The sequence below is a fragment of the Callorhinchus milii genome, unplaced genomic scaffold (assembly GCF_018977255.1).
Source record: "Callorhinchus milii isolate IMCB2004 unplaced genomic scaffold, IMCB_Cmil_1.0 Scaffold13, whole genome shotgun sequence".
Taxonomy (NCBI): domain Eukaryota; kingdom Metazoa; phylum Chordata; class Chondrichthyes; order Chimaeriformes; family Callorhinchidae; genus Callorhinchus; species Callorhinchus milii.
In genome coordinates this window covers 1,625,644-1,644,967 of record NW_024704754.1, presented here as the reverse complement: position 1 = coordinate 1,644,967, position 19,324 = coordinate 1,625,644, and positions in this window count along the sequence as shown.

The window sequence follows — 19,324 nt, the reverse complement described above, 5'->3', positions numbered from 1 at the left end:
TGTCAAGATCCTCACACACACACACACATACAGACCATTGCATGTCCTAACAACTCCCGGGCCTATTTACCCCTCACTCTATCTGACCTTTTGCTCAGCCCTCTCCACGTCCCTTGTTTCCTCTGCTCCATCATCGGTGGCCGTGCTTTCAGCCACCGCGCCACAAAACTTTGGAACTCTCTGCTTCAATCCCTGTGACCCAAGATTTTACTCTCTATCCCTTGAGGCGACAACCGCTTTTTTTTTTTAAGTTGCCGTGAAATAAATGAGCCTTGGCCCTGATTTTTCAAGAAGATTCAAAGGAATCTTTGAAGATAAAACAAACTCAATTAAAATGGAAGACAGGACAATTTCAAGGTGATAAAGTAACGTTTCTATTTTGGTGAACTACAATTATTTTGGCCACAGTTTCACTGTTGCAGTCAAACCTCATTACAAACTCACAAGACCAGCAAAGTACTTTTTTCTTTATCCTGAAGTTCATTGGTTTGAGCTTCACTCCTGACTGCAGTGAAACACCAGCGGACCCGGGAAGAAATCGTTTATAATGAGACGTTTGCGCTTATACCATTCCACTGAAGTTTACAATTAGATTGCTAAAATTACATTTATCTGCCAGTATAAATAGATTGCAAATTATCCTCCGTCCATTTCTATTGAGCAAGAAAAGATTTTGTCCTTCAAACACAGATTAGATCGTTTTCTTTTAGGAAACAACATTATGGGATATAGTGACATGGGTAGTTCGGGACATAGGTGCAAGCGACTGCCAGGAAGGTGGAAGACGAGCTAGATGGACCTGGATCTTTTATTCGTCTAGTTTTTCTCACGTTTTTATGTAAAAGAAAATAAGGATTTTATACTTTTGTCTTTTATCCTTGCATTTGATACAGGGCCTTATTCTTGTAAAATGTCTCAAGCCTTCGTCTCTGCAACACAAGTGGGTACAAGCAAGTCTACACTAATCTGAGTTAATGAACAATTAGACCTTAAAATTTCTTTCCATCAGAAGTTTATACATTCCTTGCTACCTCAAAATCCAGAAAATTGCAATTCTCTAATCTTGAGGCTCTGAACTAGAGATGGAAAACATCCCTTTTACATCATACTCTGTCCTGCATTCAGAGCCCAAAGTCCAAATACATTGGCCAACTGCTCAATTTGACCACAGTCTTCTCTTATCCTTTGATCACTAACACGTTACTGAAGTAAAATCGTAAGGAATAAACTTCTCCACTTCTTGATTCCAACCTTCACTCCATGCCAATTCATAACAACAATAAAAATCCTTGCATTTGATATAGCGCCTTATCGCGTCTTCGAGACGTCTCAAAGAGCTTCACACGATATACTGTAAAGTGAATTGACTGTATACTTATGGGCAAAATGCAGCAGCTAATGGCACACAGCAGCGTTCCATAAACAGTCGTGGATTGAATAACCAATTTTATTATTGTCTTTTGTTTGCTTCTTGAGGGCTTATTATCAGGCGTGTGGAGTAAGGAAACTTGCCCAAGGTTTCACCCTGCCGGGAATCGAACCCAGGGCTCTCGCTTGCGAGTCAAGTGCTCTAACCACTGAGCTACAGGACTCTCAATATATACAGGATAAAGCGCCTTATCATGCCTTTGAAACGTCTCAAAGCGCTACACATAATATACTGTAAAGTCCAATGACTATGTATTTTGTCAGTGAAATACAGCAGTCAATTTGCAACAATAATGCCTCACAAACATGAAGTGAACGACCAATTTTATCCGGTGGATTGTTGGCCATGACATTGGGAGAGCCAATTGGACGGGGAATAACTGGTGAAAACTAGACCTAAATTTATCAATGTTTTGCATTTCGAGCGGGAGAGGAGAGTGCGATTGAAGTGAACACCAGTGAGTGAAGTCTGATAGCACAGTTATTAATAAAAGCTTGTTGTCAGTGTGATATGAAACTGCTTCCTCCAAGAAGCTACATCTGCATTCCAGGCAGAATGACAGTGCTTCGCATTTCAAGGCCAGTGATAGACAGTGTAGGCCTCCAGGGAATACAACCTCAAACATTAAAATTGGAAAATAATATGAAGCATATTTGGTCTATAATGCCATGAATACATTAGAGTAATCGGGTAATAGAATCTTTAAGAGGGAAAGCAGATGCCATTCCTGCAGTTCTGTGAGGTTGTAATCCTGTCCACGTTTCTCAACAGCTGTTGGGATTTGCGACTGCTGTTCACTGGACTCTTCTGAGAAATACACCAGCAGCAGCATACGCGAGTGCACCTCGCGATGGAAAGAAGTGTTACATGTTACTGAATAAATCTCCATCGCGCACAAAGGAGATCAAAAAATAAACCGATTCAGGAGACAGAGCTCTTTCACAGTTGTCTCTTGTGGTTCTCGGTACGAGAGGAACACGTCGGTGTCAATAGCAACAGTTTCCGAAATGTTAATCCCCAGCAGGAGCATCACCTTCAGAGTTCAGTCTCTTTGTTTCTGTGTTAATGCTGTCTGTAGAATCACAGAATCATAGAATATTACAGCACTAGAAGGAGGCCATTCGGCCCATCGTGCCTTGTGCCGGCTCTTTGGAAGAGCCACCCAATCAGTCCCACTCCCCCCCCCCCAACCCCTCGCCCTTTCCCCATTTCCTTACAAACGTTTCCTCTTTAAGTGCCGATCAAATTCCCTTTCATAAGTTCTTACTGAATCTGTTTCCACAAGCCTTTCAGTCAATGCATTCCAGACCGTAACAACTCTCTGTGTAAAAAAAAGATGTCTCCTCATCTCTCCTCTGGTTCTTTTGCCAATTGTCTTAAATCTGTGTCCCCTGGTTACCCACCCACCTGCCAGTGGAAGCAGTCTCTCCCTCTCTACTCTATCAAAGTAGTTTGGAACACCTCGGTTAACCTTCTCTGCTCTAAGGAGAACGACCCCAACGAGATTGCCAACGCAATGAACGCTTCTCAGGCTGCCTCGCACTCTCGCCTCTGAGTCAGAAGGTTGTGGGTCTGAAGTCTCACAGCGGGACACTGAGCTCAAGCCTTACTTAGGTCGATACTCCCAAAACAGTGCTGGACGAGCGAAACATTGGTGGGTGTGCCGTCCTTTGGATATGACGTTTAATCCAGTCTGCCTGTTCAGGTCAACGTTAAAGATCCCTTTTGCACCATTTGAAAAGAGAAGAGTGTTTCCCTCTCCCCGTGTCCCTTGCCCACAATCCCCTGGATAAAATTGTAAAATCGATTTATAAAAAAAAATCATTTCTTGACGGTTTGTGCGACATTGCTGTGCGCAACTTGGCTGCTGCTTTTGACTGCAGTCAGAACACTTAAACGGTAAAGTGCTTTGAGACATCCCCCAGTGCCTTCGCCGCTTCCTCCCTTTCCTCCTTCAACGCCGGTCTCAAGACCTTTCACTTTGACCGTCCCTTCAGCTCCCCTCTCGACTCTCTACCCCCTCCTCGCTCCCTCCCTTCCCTCCCCTCCCCCTGACCATTTCCCCCCTCCTCGCTCCCTCCCTTCCCTCCCCTCCCCCTGACCATTTCCCCCCTCCTCGCTCCCTCCCTACCCTCCCCTCACCCTGACCATTTCCCCCCAATGCTCGTGTCCTGACCCAACTGTCCAGCGCCTTGGGACGTCCCCCCGACGTGAAAGGCGCTCTATAAATGAAATCTTGTTGTTGTTGTTATGGCAAACGTAAGAATGATGATTGTTAAACTCTTTATTCTCTGAACAAAGTGCTGATTTATTCTACGAAAGCCCGTTCTCATCTCCCCAACTATTGCTGTTGCTTGTTGTTGGTGTCTTCCTTGATGTGGAGTTTCAGTTACCCACAGAACAAACTAATCTAGGATTCAGCGCAAATTACTTTTCCTGCTCTCTGGTTTCAACGAAAGAATTATTGGTGGTGGATGGAAATCTCCAAATGGTGAAATTCAGGTGGAAACATATTGCAAAGACAGACCTGGGAGTGCTTATAGCAAGCAGTCAGTGAAAAATAAATCAAAAGGTTCTATTTCCCCAGCAATATCATCTTCACTTCAATAATATAAACCTTGTTTTTTTTTCTTGTTTCCTCATAGGAGAATACATTTCCCTTTTGCCGCCTCTGGCAAACAGGAACAGGCTCTGATTCCGTTTCACACCTGAAATTAAAGACTATTTGCATTTTTTTTATAATCTATGGTAATTAACTATCTTGTTATTGTAACGCACCACCTGTGTTTCTCCTTGTCCCATTAGAGCCAGTACTTTACAATAGTAATAATTCTTGCATTTGATATAGTACCTTATCACATCGTTGAGACAACTCAAAGCGCTTCACAGAATATCCTGTAAAGTGCTACAACTGCATGTATTTTGTGGATGTACAACTTCCTGCAGCCCCAGAGAGACGGGTGCTGAGTACACACTGAAAAAGGGATAGATCTATCTGTCTGTCTGCAGCCTTTATACCCTGAAGAGCCCCCATCCTTCCACCCACTCCCTCTCATACTCTCCTTCGCCAGCTTTCGCACTGCCAAGGTCCCAACATTCATTACACAATAATGCTAATACCAATATTCTTCATCAGAATTATTCATCAGAATCATGCCAAACATAAGATGATAAGATGAAATAAAGATGGCTTCACTTAGTAATGAGACAACAAGCAATCTGACCTAGAAATTACCAGAGGATTTACATATAACTGACAAACACTCTAACTCCTTATGCTCATGTTATTTTGACTGCACTCATCCAGCATCTGATCATTTCTGCATTATGCAATATGTTTCTTCAAAGGGATACAGCCCAGGAGAACAGAGTTATCCTACAGCGTGACATAATTAAGCAGTATTTTCAGTGAGTTACAAGTTGAATGGAAGCTGTAGCTCAGCGGTTAGAACACTCACCTCGCAAACGAGAGACCTCGGCGAAATGTTGGGCAAGTTTCCTCACTCCACGTGCCTGTTTACCCAGCAGTGAGTAGGAACCTGCTTGTTAGTCGAGTGGCGGATCGCTTTTCTGGGAATAATAATTGATCACTTCAATCCACGGCTGTTTGCGGGGACGCCGCTGTGCGCAATCGGCGGCCGCATTTCGCCCACAAAATATGCAGTCAATTCACTTTTCAGTATATTCTGTGAAGCGCTTTGAGACGTCTAGAAGTGATAAGGCGCTATAGTGAATGCAAGGATTATTATTATTATTATTACCTCTCACGTCAGGAGGGGGTGACAGCCGAAAGTGGCCTCTGACAATGTAACAAGCCCAGCACTGCACTGGAGTATCAGCTTAGACTGTAGAAGCAAACACTTTTGGAAATCTAGGTTAGAAACGGATTTCGGGTTGCAAAGAGAAATTTCAGGACAGACACCAGGAAATATGACGTTTACCCGGAGAGTAATTAGTACCAACTGGAGCAGGTTACCAGAGGGGGTGGTTGAGGCCGGGACTAATGATGCCGTTCTGTGCTTGATGCTGTGATGAGAAGACAGGAGGGAGGAGATGAGAACTGATGGGTCGAAGGGCCTTCTTCATCAGGAGCTCTCTTGTGATCTTGGTGATCTGTATTCCTATTGCTGTTATTACTGCGCTTCTTCATAACTAATGAAAAGAAAAAAGGCTTTGCATTTTGTCGTGCAAATGAGATGAATTCAGCACTGCCTTAGTGTCAGTCAGACATTACAATTAGGATCAGCTTTTCGTGTGTGTTGTCACCAAGGAGCAACTCTCTTCTGTTGCTAATCACTGAAGATGAAATGATAATAATAATAATAATCCTTGCATTTGATACAGCGCCTTAGCACATCGTCGAGACGTCTCAAAGGGCTTCACAGAATATACTGTAAAGTGAATTGACACTCCTCTCTTTGCTTAGCAGTGAGTAGGAACCTGGTTGTTAGTCAATTGGGAGATCGCTTTCCGGGGGTAATAATCCTTTCCAAAAACATAATAGTTTGGTCACTCAAACCACGTTGGTGGGACACAGCTGTTCGCAATTGGCTGCCGCTTTTCGTCCACAAACACATGGTCAATCCCCTTTACAATATATTCTGTGAAGTGCTTTGAAACGTCTCAATGATGTGATAAGGCGCTATATCAGATGCGAGGATTATTATTGTTGTATTATTATAAATTTTGCTGAAAAGCCTAGGGGGTTTCATTGATGATTCCAGCTTAGGGGGGAGGGGGTCATGTTTGAAGGGCAAAACATCTTACCTCGGTTTATTACAACAACAACAACTTGTATTTATATAGCATCCTTTGTGCAAGGTAACATTTCTAAGTGATGTCGAGCCAGGGAGAGAGGGGAGGTGACCTTAGGCACAGGTGAAGGAGAAGATCTTCAGGCCTCATCTAAAGATGGGCAACGAGGGGGCAAGGCAGAGGGATTGAGGCAGAGAAATAATATAATAATAATAATCCTTGTTTTGATTTGGCGCTTTTCACATCTTCTAGACATCTCAAAGCGCTTCACAGAATATGCTGTAAAGTGAATTGACTGTATATTTGCGGGCGAAACGTGGCAGCCAATTGCGCACAGCAGCGTCCACAAACAGTCGTGGATTGATAATGACCACTTTATTATTGTTTTGTTTCGGAGGGATTATTATCAGGCTGTGTGTGGAGTAAGGAAACTTGCCCAAGGTTTCGCCCTCTGCCGGGAATTGAACCCAGGAGTCTCGCTTGCAAGGCGAGTGCTCTAACCCCTGAGCTACAGGACTCCACCGAAACCACAGTGGCCAATGGTGGAGCAGAGGGGAAGTAGGGCAAATGCAGGAGGCTGGAGCCAGCTGAGTGAATGGGTTGGATGGAGGAGTGGGGTGTAAGCAGGGACGTTAATCAGTTAGGCCCAAGCGATTCTGCTCCATTCACCTTTTGTAATCACAATCCTTGCATTTGATATTGCGCCTTACCAAGTCTTCTCGGCGTCTCACAGCGCTTCACAGAATTTACTGTAAAGTGAATCGTCTGCATATTTTGTGTAGTGCACAGGGAAAAACTTCGCCTCCTCCAGTGCATGAAGCACAATAACCCTTCATGGCTTCGCTAAATCAGATCTCCACTACACCGCAATGTTGGGGCAAACCACAATGCTGGGATTAGAAACTAGGAGAGGAAATATGTTCTGTTCCCCACCCAGCACTTCACATCACATCATTTGCACTGACTGAGCACAAAAATTCACCAAAAGCAATTTTGTTTGCCCTGGGTCAAATATCGCAACCAGAGTCAGATTTAAAAATATCCACCAAACCATCGATGTTCATTTCAGATTTCCGAGCATACATGCCACTGAGTCATTATTGCTGTAAGAACGCAATGAGCCTGCAAGCTTACTGTAATACATTCTGGGGCAAGATTAGATTCAGTGGCAACCGGCTGCTCACAAGGGCTTGTAAATTGCTTTTCCGCGCTTCAGAAAAAGATTAAATCTACACCTGGGAGTGGCAGAGATTTTTGTGCACCATCAACACACTCCATTGGACGAAGTGACAATGAAATCGCTCGGCGCAAAGGAGACGGCCTTTCTGCTGCTTTCTGTGCTGAAGAATAGTGAGAAATAGCCTTAGTCTGCACATGTTTTGCCCTCAATTTGTAAATCGCCATTATTCGGAGTCCTGTAGCGTAGTGGGTTAGTGCGCTCGCCTCGCAAGCGAGAGGACCTGAGTTCGATTCCCGGGCAGAGGATTATTATAATATAAAAGCTACGGTGTTCACCTGTATCAGTGAAAAGTGATGTAATGAATGTAGGGAAAGCAGGAAGAATATAACATAGTCTGGTATCTCTATGAATTACAATACAGGGCGTTTTCCACAGTGAGCATTGGCTGATGATGAGTGCTGGCCTCTCCAATACCTGGTACGGAGGCTATGGCCAGTGTAGGGTTACATTGAGTTACAATGACAGAACGCAATGACAGAAACAAATCAGATCAGATAAGTAAACTCCAGCACAGCATTTAAGATTACTGATTTAACAGTCGGCCTTTTACCCTGTTAGACTGAATAACAAGTCGGCGGGGGTCCAGGCAACAACAGGGCGCTTTACTGGAAACTGCAACAAAAAAAAACTATGGAGTTTGAGAACTAGAGAAGTGAGGATGTTTCGAAAAGTTATAACAAGGATGTATAACACCCACCCAAAAAACATAATATTTCGGTCACTCAATCCACGGCTGTTTGTGGGGACGCTGCTGTGTGCAATTGGCCGCCGTGTTTTGCCCACAAAATATACAGTCAATTCACTTTACAGTATATCCCGTGAAACGCTTTGAGACGAAAAAGACGTAATAAGGCGCCATATCAAATGCAAGGATTATTATTATTGGACCCTCAACATACATACAGTGTGTGTTGCCCATCTGTCTACAATCACTCACCGCAAACAAGTTCTTCTAAACACTTACAAGTCTCCATCAACTGGTCAACCTTGAACGATTCCATGGGCTCTCCATCCTAACTCTCGTCTCCAGCCTTCCTCTTGTAATGACTCTCATTCTCCAGCCATCTGTCAGACAAGCTGCCCATTTCTAATGAGCCAGAAAGAACATATAGGTCTGAATCAAAGGTGATCTAACACATGTGCTCCCATTATTTGATAAGTAGTTTATAGGCAGTAAATCTTCCATTTAATGATTTCAATGGCAAGTTTTACAGCTCTCTTGTGATTCAAGTGGCTATTCAAACCAGCAAAATAGCAGTTATAATTATCCTGTTATCTCACATGTGCAACTAAGCAAGAGAATGGTTGAACTCAATTTATATTGCCATGAAAATAAGTATGAAATAAAGGGGAATTCAGCCTTCATGGATATTAATGGGGTATAATCCCACCATTGTTAAATGGGTGGAATAATTGTATCAGCCAGGAATAGCGTATGCTTCCATAGGAATCCACCATTGTTAACATCCTTAAAAAAAAGGTTGCTCAATGGCAAACTATTTGGTTTTAGTTGGTTAGACTCCAGCAATACAGTTACCCCAATACACACTGTGGGGTCCCCAAGCCTTGGCTCTTGCCAACCTGAACTTAATACTCGCTGGAATTAGGTAAACAGGATGTGTCCCTCCAGGGAGAGAGTGCGTATTCCATTCCAACAATCTATCTCTGAAATTTCCATGTGTAGGTGGGACACATGGAATTAATTCTCAGTTTGGTTTGGATACTGTTAAGCACGGTGATGGGTTTCCGCATATGTCAGACATCCGATTGACCAAAAGAAAAGGTTGCAGTTCAAAAGAGTATGGTACAGATATTGTTATGCCAACTAGGCTTACATATGGGAATTTTTAATTTCCATTAACATTTTTTATTATCAATAACTGGGCAGTATCTGGTCAGTATCTGGACTAAATTGGTCAGGGGTTTTTTATTTGAAAAGTGATTTTACTAAGCAGGAGTAAGCAAGTTTCCTTTTCTGATTTTAGACACATTTAAACACTGACTGAAGTGTATATCTGAAGGAACATGATAAAATGGTAAGAGCAGGGAGCTGAGAGGAGAGTATATTATTTTAGCCATCAGGTGTCTGACAGATGTGGAACCCATCATGAGTTTCCGAACCAGACTGAGAAATCCGTGCATCAATCTTACACGCAGCAATTCCCAAGTTTTGGAATGAAATGTGCGCTTTCTCCCCGGAGGAACACATCCTGTTTACCTAATTCCAGAGAGGATTAGAATTTCAGTGTATAATTACAGTGCAGGAGCCAATGAACTGAATGCCTCCTCTTTAACCCCAAAGCCCCTCACCCACCTATGTTGGTCGATTGGCGGATCATTTTTCCAGGGTTAATAATCCCTTCAAATAATAAATATAATAATAATTTGGGCACTTAATCCACTGCTGTTTGTGGGGACGCTGCTGTGCACAATTGGCTGCTGTGTTTCGCCCACAAAATATACAGTCAATTCACTTTACAGTATATCCTGTGAAGCACTTTGAGACATCTTTAAGACGTGATAAGGCGCTGTATCAAATGCAAGCAATATTATTATGATGTTGTAATTTCCACAATTCTACAAATTCCAAGGATTAAAATACTGCAGGTAAAACTCGTTTTGATTTGGATGCTGAGATGACCTATAAATATACAATCACTTGACTTAACATTGACTTGCTATGAATGGCTTAATGACCTTTTAATGTTACATAAAACTAATCCATTACATAAAAGTAATCCTTATATAAGCCTCACTCATCAGGAGTCCCTCTTAATCTGCTTCACGGGATATATGTTGTAAAGTGGAGTGACTGCATATTCTGTGGCTGAGCCATACAGGGGCTACAGTATCAAAATGCAAAGAATATTTATGATTTTATTGATGGCGACCTCAATTATAATTGTGCTGGAGGAACTCCAGAAACATTTCTTTAATTGCACCTCACTATTTATAATCTGCGCAGACTTTATATCTTGCTATCTTGGCTGCTGCATTTCGCCCACAAAATACACAGTCACTACACTTTACAGTATGTTCTGCGAAGCGCTTTGAGATGTCTCGAAAACGTGATAAGGCCCTATATCAAATGCAAGGATTATTATTATTGTGATATTCGTGAAACTTTATGGTAGACTGTTGTTAAATTCATGGAGATTTTGGTGAATTTCCAACAGGGAGCAATTAACACAACAGTTGAAATAAGCCTTTGTATTAAAGCACATTCTTGGAGCTAAGAGGAAGCTATTGCAAGGTTATTCTTCTCAGTTTGCCAACCTTTCTCATTACATTATAGTGCCCCTCACGTTATCATATCGCTGTGAACTATAAAATAGAAAAAAGGAATTGTGAAATAATTTTTTTCATTAAAAATTAGATTAAATTCTTCCACAATAACCTTTTAAAGGTCAGAATCACTTAGTACAGTACTAGGCATATAGACAGAGCCAGTAGCTCATCAGTGTGCAATTAATTAAAATCCCATTTAAAGTTGTCACATTTGATAGCTAATTAATGATAGTAAAAATTGTTCTGGAAGACAGCGATAATTACAAGAGCAGACTAGTGTTGCTTTAACCCTCTGTGTCCCAGGCTAGGCTGATGCACGCTTCGCCCGCACAATGTGCGTTCAATTCACTTTACGGTATATTCTGTGAAGCGCTTTGAGACGTCTCGGAGACGTGATAATAAGGCTCTGTATCAAATGCAAGGATTATTATTATTATTATTCTGATACACTGGGGGAACCCTACTTTGTCGGAGATGCCGTCCTTCAGATGTGACATTAAAGCCGAGGTCCCGTCTGCCTGTTCAGATAGACGTTATTGCAAGTTTATTTCTCACTACGTGGCACTATTTGAAAAGTAGAAAGGAATTCCTCCCAGTGTTCTGGCCAACAAACCCCCAGAGAAAAACGGATCGTTCATTTCTTGTCTGTTTGTGGGACATTGCTGTCCGCAAAACTGGGCTGCTTTGGTCCAACTCCGAAATACACAGTCACTACACTTTATAGTAAATTGTAAGAAGCGCTTGGAGATATCCCTCTCGACGTGAAAGTACGAGAATTATCATTAATAGCTGCATATTTTTTTTACTCTCGTCAATGCAGAAACCGACATCACTGTGCCATGTTTTCTCGTGCTGAGTAATCCCTATCGTGTTTATAAAGGATTACGGGGGTACAATGAATCCGCACGACCGTAAATTTAATCATCAGAAACATGAAGGAAACGGGCTTAAAAGCTGAGCCGATTGTCATTTCACCTGTTTCAATGCTGACCACGACCGTACAGTTCGGCCAGACTTTGTGAGACGTGTTCATTGATGGGAAAACCAGGTTATGTTAACGCTCTGTGCGTATGCTATAAGCGGTTTATCCCGTGGTCGAGAGGATGGATGACTCACGGCACTTCACAGGATTTACCGTAAGTATCGTGACTGTGTATTTTGTAAGCCAACGCAGCAGTCCCTTTCCACGCAGCAATGTCTCGCAAGCAGCCACGACCAAGTTTATCTGGAGCGTTGTTGGCCAGGAGACTGGGGGGAATCTCCCTTCTCTTTTCGAATAGCGCCGCGAATCTTTCGGTGTCCCACCTAAAACCGACAGCTGGGACCTTGGTTTAATGTCTCACCCAAAGGACGGCACCTCTGACAATACAGCACTGCCCTAGATTCGCATCCGCCTGGACTGTGATTGAGAGAGAGAAATTCAAAACATGTAGCTCAGTTTACGCACCGGTTATTATAAGTATCCAAAGTATTAGTTCGCCCACAGACCGTTGTTTTCTCGTTCCTTGCAAGAGACGCTCAGCAACCCGTGAATTCACTTTGTGAAAGTTTTCATCAGAAATGTATCTGACTGTAGCAGCCGACGTACAAAAATAAACGGTTACCTGTAGGCGTTCGTAGGCAATTAAAGTGCGCTGAGGAGGTGCGGTGTGGTTTGTCCAGGGTTTCCTAGGACTGGATTCTCCTGTCGCAGAACTCAGCCAATCCTCGGAAAAATGAAGCACAACAGATACGAATGATACGAACCAAACGCTGGACTTTTTTTTCAAAAAAAAAAGCTTTAAAAACGCTTTCTTAAGCTCCCGCGAAGCAAAGGAAATAGAAAATATATATTACATATTGTTCAATTTTAGTAAAAATACTTGAGAATTGCTGCAGGGGTAATGTAAATTTCAACAGTTAAACTACCTCCGCTCTGTTAACTTTTATAATTACGCCTTTCCACCATATTTTTCTCGTAATTAGCGACCGCATAAAACAATTAAGGGATTTGAATTAATGACAAAAAATTTGCCTACGAACAATCGTGCAGACGTTTTGAAAGCTTCGGCTAACTAGAGGGGTTTTGGCAACATGAACGGAGTGTGTTGGGCAGGGTTTGCTTCCCCTGCAAATAATAATCCTTGCTGTTTGATAGAACGCCTTTGACGTCGGGAGGATGTCTCGTAGGAATCACGGCAAAGGGTAACACTCTGGGACGCTGTGTGAGGGTGGGGGGGGGGCGGGGGCTATGTAAATGCAAGTTGTTGTTGTAGTGTGTCTTGTAGGAAATCGCGGCAGCTAATGTGCGCGCAGCAATGCCCCCCCAAACAGCCTCGAAGTGAACAATCAATTTTATCCGGAGGACTGTTGCCCAGGACACCGGGAGAAACTCTCCTCTCTTTCTGAATAAGGCATGGGATCTTTAACCTTCACACAGACGGGACCTTAAAACCTTCTCCGAAGGCCGGCACCTTCCTACTTCCTGCCTGTAAACAGAGGTGGAGCAAGGAAACTTGCCTAAGGTTTTGCCCCTGCCCGGGAATCATACACGGAGCCTCTCGCTTGCGAGTTGAGTGCGCTAATCACTACCTTACAGGATTCCAATGAATGCGATATTGTATATAACGTTGTTGTCGTTGATGATGCTGGTGGCTGACCCACATCATACGAGCTGCTTAACGCTGCCACTGGGATTGATGAAAATGTGCAATCTATCAATTGTCACCTTGAATATTTCAAATACTCAAGCCATGTGAAACTAAGATATGATCAAATAAATCTTTCCTTCCGAGGACTTTTATGGAGCAGGTGCGATATGTCAGCTGAAAATGGCTTTCGAGTGAAAACTTGAATAATCACTTGTGAATTGATCACGCTGAAGTTGAGACGCAGAGAATAAATTATGTATTCCATGGTTGTCCTTTGAGTACCTGCTATTTAATTTAATTGAGACATGGTTTCGGCTGGAAAGATCAACTGGACGGAGGTACCTCGCAGGGTTGAGCTGTTAATTTGCAATAATCAGAATTAGACTGATTCAAATTAAAATTTTAGCCTCAATTAGATGTTGTTTCACAGAGCCTTTCTCTCTAACAGGGACAGTCACGTGTTTCTGCTGCAGCATTCAACAATGTTTGCTCGTCATATGTGATGTGCCTCACACACCTTTTAAAATCTTCATCTTCAAAATCACACACGCACGGAATAAGCATTTTCAACCAACTTCTGTTGCAATGAGATGCTCACAACTTGCGAGTTTAGAGACAGTTTGATAACACGATAGGGCTCTATATCAAATGTAAGGATTATTATTATTTTTATTATATTATATCCTTGGCTTCTGAAGGTCATTTGTGATTCATGACATAACACTCCAGTCTACACGCACGCATTCTCCCCACTACCACCACTGATGTGATACTTGAGGTTTATTTGACACCCGTTATGATATGGACTGTGAGTACAGAACTGGGGATTTTTAAAAAAAAAAACTATATGTCAGGCGAGATCAGAACTCGTTCTCCCCCATAAAATAGGGGATATAGGGAATAGACTTCCTGCGAAAGCAATTTTTTGCTGTGTTTTGTAACTGCTTAAAAGAAGGAGCCGGTTAAATATTCGGTTGCGACAGACTGCAACAAACATAGATCATCAAATACTACACGGAATGGAACAATCCTGGTGCCAATGAATCGGAAGGAAGCACTGTCTGTGGAATTTCAATAATGAGAACAATTAATATCCTAAGATTTCGCTAATTACCTGTGTGATCAAAGAATGTTCATGAAGAACATTTCCTCAGGATATTAACAGCTGTGATTAGATTAAGTTGTACATGGGCTATGGAAACATCAAGGGCAAACATGGACATGGATTTGGAAACTGGCTGAAAGGGAAGGAATGAGAGGATAATTGTTGGGGGAGCTTGGTTTACATGAAGCGGAAGTATTAAGTAGGTTGACTCTGGGTTCTGTACAGGGGTCTCCTGTTCTTTATATATATATTATATAATATATATACATGTGTGTGTTAGTGACCTCCAGCAACTCAGTGTAACCCAGAAAGGGGGGTGGGGACTGTAGGAGGCAGCAAAAGAGAATTTCGATAAGGTAGGCACGTGGGATAATAATAATAATAATAATAATAATAATAATCTTTGCATTTGCTACAGTGCCTTATCACGTCTTCCTGTGATGACTGGTAAATGAAGTTCAAAACAGATAAATTCAAGACACTGCGTATATGAGGTCAAAGTCAGAGGCACATGCACTTCATGGATGAAAATACAACCGGTCAAGGGGAAAATTGAAAGAGACAAAGGGACCTTAGTTGACTCATCAGTCACTCACCGTGTCAAGATAATATGAGGAGCAGTGTTGAAGGCAGACCGGATGATGGCTATATTGGTCAATCAATGGAGTTCAGGTCTCCAGAAATCACACTCAAGCTGAACTGTTCAATCTCCAGTCAGGCCACACCTTGAGAACTGTGTGCAGGTCTGACCATTGCAACAGCCCTCGGGGCAGTGCAGAGGACCACAGCGAGGAGAATCCCGGTTTTAATAGATGAATGAGCTATTGTGAGCAGCAATTAGTTCAACGCTTTGGGACGCTCTTCCGATATGAAAGGCTCTATATACATGTAATGTCGTCGTTGTTGTTTAGGGATGCAAAGGACAATTTCAGGACGGACACCAAGAAATATTTCTTTAGGCAGAGCAACTGCAATGGGTTATTAGGAAGGGTCATTGAGGCCAGGACACGACTTACTTAGAAAGAAACAGCTCGATGCTGTAATGGGAGGGTGGTAGAGTGGGTATTCTGGTGGAAGAATGAGATCAAATGGTCTGAAGGGCCTTCTTCATCTGAACCTCTCTGGTGATGTTGTGATTAGCGGAATTGGCTGAATAGCGTTCTATCATTCTGTGCTTGATGTTCTTACAAAGACTGACGAAAAGGATTAATCCAGAGACGACTCATTAGAGCCAGGTTTCGGTACAGCAGGGAAGCAACAAGAAATTCAACAGTGTTGATTTGTTCTGAATATGTGCCATTAAATTAATGTGGCATCTCATTTATATGGAAGTCCTGCATCTAACATACAGAATTGGCTGAATCGTGGTTTGCCAACAGAGAGCAAGCAACCGAGCATCAAATATTAATGAATCAATTTGAATCAGCAAAGCTTAGTCAGGATTTTATCAACTTTTAATTAAAAGTTGAAAGCTATTCACACCACCAATTCCCTGTCACATCATGACATGATCTCTCTCTGCTAACTGGAACATCAGTTGCCACTGAAGTTGTGGATCTTTCTGTCTTTCATCATCATGGACCAGTCTTATTCTATTTTTGTTTGGGAGCAGTAGACACGGCGATCGCCAGACCAGGAGCAGGTGCTTAAAACTGCATCAGATAATAATAATCCTTGCATTTCATACAGCGTCTTATCACATCTTCGAGATGTCTCAAAGCACTTCACAGAATATACTGTAAAGTGAATTGACTGTATATTTTGTGGGTGAAACGCCACAGCCAATTGCCCACAGCAGCGTCCCCACAAACAGTCTTTTGGAAGTATTATTACCCCTGAAGAAGTGATCCGGTAATTGACTAACAACCTGGTTCCTACTTACTGTTAAGTGAACAGAGCTGCGTGTGTGGAGTAAGGAAACTTGCCCAACTTTTCGCCCTGCCCAGGAATTAAACCCAGGTCCTCTGACTTAACCAGGCGAGTGCTCTAACCACTGAGCTACAGAACTCCACGTTTAAACCGGCCCAGATCTTCCTTAATGTATGGTTGAGGTCAATCAACAGCAAAAGAGGTTCGAAAGGGCCGCCTCCGTCAAGCAATGGAATTCTATTCACAGTCCATGTGTTTTTTTCACAAACCAAACAGAGAGACCAGATATGCAGAATGGCAGCACTCTCTTGTAGAAGATTTGTTTGATCATTACAACTCAAGCAAGCGCTGTCTCCTAGTAATGGTTTAAAAGTAACGGTTCTAAAACTAATTTTATGAGCCTTTACCGCTGGTTTCCACTTGAATCAATCAACCACGTGTGATAAATGTAGTCAGCTGCTCCCTGGATCGTCTTCACTGAGTGAGCAAAGACTGTCATAGGTAATCTTATCGCTCAGCCACCATGCCTCCTTTCAGCCAAGCATACAATAGCATTGGCATTAGAAGTTACAGAAGCATCTAAAAACTACTACTGCATGAAAAGCTGCTGCTATTATGTTAACTCACCTAGCGTGCAAGGACCTGGGTTTGATTCCCGGACAGGGGGCGAAATGTTGGGCAGGTTTCCTTACTCCACACGTCTCTGGTTGCCCAGCAGTAAATAGAAACCTGTTTGTTAGTCGATTGGCGGGTCGCTTTCCTGGGGTTAATAATGCCTTCAAAAAAAAGTTTCAAAAAATAATAATTTGTTCACTCAATCCACGACTCTTTGTGGGGACGCTGCTGTGCGCAATTGGCTGCTGCGTTTCGCCCACAAAATATACAGTCAATTCACTTTACAGTGTATTCTGAGAAGCGCTTTGAGACGTCTCGAAGACTTGATAAGGCGCTGTATCAAATGCAAGGATTATTACACTACTAAATACATCATATGAACCATTTACAGATCTCAAGTTATTGTCATATTTATCTCGGCACTAATGTAGTCTTTTCATTATAGTAAAAGCAAGTTCCCAGTAACACCGGATGATATACAGTTAAACCTCTGATACCATCACCATTCTTACCAACAATTTGAATGTCTTTAAATTTTATACTAGTATCTTCCCTGAGATTTATTTGAATGTATTTAATTTCCTAACTCCTGACCGAACTGTCACAGCCCATATTTCACTTGTAGGTTGTGTGTTTTGAATAACTCATTAAAGATATCTTAGATTTATAAGTAGCTGTATATGTAACTTGCCGCACATCTAAAATATTGGATAGTATGGGACGATTTATGAGTGTGTAGCTTAATCGCAGGTTTAAACGCTGACATGAATCACCAAAGCTGTTCTATTGTACTCTCTTTGCTGAAGCGTGTATATGATTTTATACAACTGTTTATGCTTTTAAAGTTACAAATCTCAACCTCTGTTTCTCATGCTCCGTTTACGCTGCATCTTTGCCATGTGATAATTAGAGATGAACCAACACAAATAAAGATAATCTTTAAGGGAGTAGTGTGCCTCCAATCTGATGGACTATAATCATGGCAGGTCCAAATCGAACTAAGCTTTGTTTGCTCATGGTCAATTGGAGGCTCTCTCAGAGCAATGAGGAAAAAACGCAACGTTTGAGCAATAATAATAATATAAAAGTAGTAATTCTTGCATTTGATATAGCACCTTATCTGCCTGTTGAGACGTCTCAAAGTGCTTTATGGAATATACTGTAGAGTGACTGTATATTTTGTGGGCAAAACGTGGCAGCTAATTGCGCACAGCAATGTCCCACAAACAGTCGTGGATTGAGTGACCAAATTTTTCTTCCTTTTTTCATAAAGGAGATGTGAACTCCCATTGGTTGTGAGAAGTCACACCCAAACACTGGCTTCTCTCTCTCTCTATGAATTAGAACAGGTTTCCAGGAAGTGTGGTTGAGGCTAAGATACTGAATTGATGTAGAAAACAGCTTGATGCTGTGATGGGAGGTTATACATAGACATAGAAACAGGAGTGGGCTATTCAGCCCCTCGAGCCTGTTCCGCCGTTCTATAAGATCATGGCTGATCTGTACCTCAAGTCCAGTTTCCTGCCCTTGCCCTGTAACCCTTGATACCCTGACCTAACAAATAGCTATCTACCTCCATCTTGAAAATGTGAAGGTTGATAAGGTTGTTATCTGGAAGGATAAGATCAAATGGACCGAAGTTCATTCATGGTGTTCATTTAAATCGTTCCTATGATGGATGGTGCTCTGTCCTAGGAGTTTTACAAAGCTAATAGAGTTCAGTCACCAAGATATAGAGTGGTGTTAGCTTTTGAATGGGTTTGAATGCTATATGATGTGGAGCAGGCAGTATAAATCATAGTTTCTACTCTACAGCAATCTACTGCTGTGAGCGATACTGCTTCCGAGCAGTATAAAAGCGGTATTACTGATGTCATAGCAATTTTCTGTCTTAGTGCTGCGATGTTTCAAAGACGGTATTAACCTCCTTTGTGATTCATTGCCGCAGTATCATCAGGAAATTATTAGAGAAGATTACAGGTCAATTTTATGTACAGTAGATAATCAAGTGCTCTAATGAATCCCTTCAGTCCTGAAAGCTCATTGTGGCACTCACTAAAATGATTTATTTTTGCAAATATAAATATTTTAAACCGGAGAAGCAGATGAAAACTATTTCCCTGGGTTTATTCAAAGGCTTAAGGAAGTCTTACGTGTAACTTTGACTAAATCTGTCTTTAGTGTTGCGGGAAAGGAAAATCAACCAAGTATCGCACTTGAAGCCTTTCAACGACTCTGATAAAGGCGGACTTCAGAAGATAATCCCTTTCACAAACTCAGCACCACCCCCACCCTCCCAGCAGTCAAATAGTTTACCAGGTGTCAATATTCATGGTTGTAAATCACACCTGAAAAATGACAACTTGCGTGTGAGGCACTGAAGAACTACTTGC